We start from the raw sequence: 1,125 nt of genomic DNA, 5'->3' as shown, positions 1-1,125 counted from the left end.
CAAAGATAACAAGGCACCAATGGCAGCAGGATCCAGGAAGAGCTGCCAGCAGGACCTAGTGGTGGAGCAGCAAGGCCTGCCTGGCCCCACCGCACTCCCAGCTCCCCCTACTGGCCCTTTGGCTGTTTCCTATCCCCACCCCTCCATGTGAGTAGAAACTCGAATAAGACTGGATGGCAGGAGTGTGGAAACCACACTGCAGGACCTGGGCCAGATCCATGCCACTCCACACAGCACGGAGTCGGAGGGGTCCACACAGGATGGGGGAGAGGGTAGAAACTGCTGCAATCAGCCGATGTTGCAGGGCCCATGTGATGGGCTGTGCTGCTTCCATGCCACGCTATGCAATCCCGGCCATGCAGCTGGGAACTGTGTGGTGCTAGCCAGAGAAGGCCAGAGCTGGAGCTGCAGGCAGGTGGGTGGGGGGAAGCCGCAGCAGCAGGTGGGAAATGGCGGCAGCAATGGCAGGCAGGTGGGAGAGAAAGTAGGAAAGCAGCAGGGGAAGGGTGGCAGCAGTGGTAGGGGAAGTAGCAGTGCTGGGGAGTGGTGGCAGGCAGAAGCCCAGGGCCTGTGGGGACCCAGGATAGGGTGGCAGAAGTGCGGAGTCTGGGCATGGGGTCTGCCTAGCTCCATCACATGAAGTTCGCTTGCAGTCTGCCTGAGCCGTGCACCTCTGGGGAGAGCTGTGCGTGATGGAGCCAGCAGCCCATCTGCTACGGGCAGGTCAGGGGGAACAGCATGGAGCTCTGTGCTATGGTGCTGGGCTGCCACCACCCCTCTCCCTGTCACCCTGGCCGAGCCTCATGACCTGCACCACTGACCTCATCACACAGGGCTTGGTAGGGCTGACCCCACACGCTGCCACCACCTGTGGCCAGGCACTAGGGTGGGAACATGGGGAGCTGCGTGCTATGGGACTGGATGGGGCTGGCCCTGCTCACTGCCACCATATATAGCTCCAAGGACTGGCACACTCCAGGGACTGAGGACCCACCCCCACCACACATGCACCCATATCCTCCCACATACCCCACCCCCCACTATTCCCCCAAAAACACACCCACACCCTCACATACACACACTCCCACCCCACCCACCATAACCCCACACCCTCCTACAACCCCG

The sequence above is a fragment of the Gavialis gangeticus genome, unplaced genomic scaffold (genome assembly GCF_001723915.1).
Source record: "Gavialis gangeticus isolate Ggan-Ray unplaced genomic scaffold, GavGan_comp1, whole genome shotgun sequence".
NCBI classification, from domain to species: domain Eukaryota; kingdom Metazoa; phylum Chordata; order Crocodylia; family Gavialidae; genus Gavialis; species Gavialis gangeticus.
The sequence above is the reverse complement of the archived record's forward strand: the minus strand, read 5'-3'. Positions refer to the sequence as shown.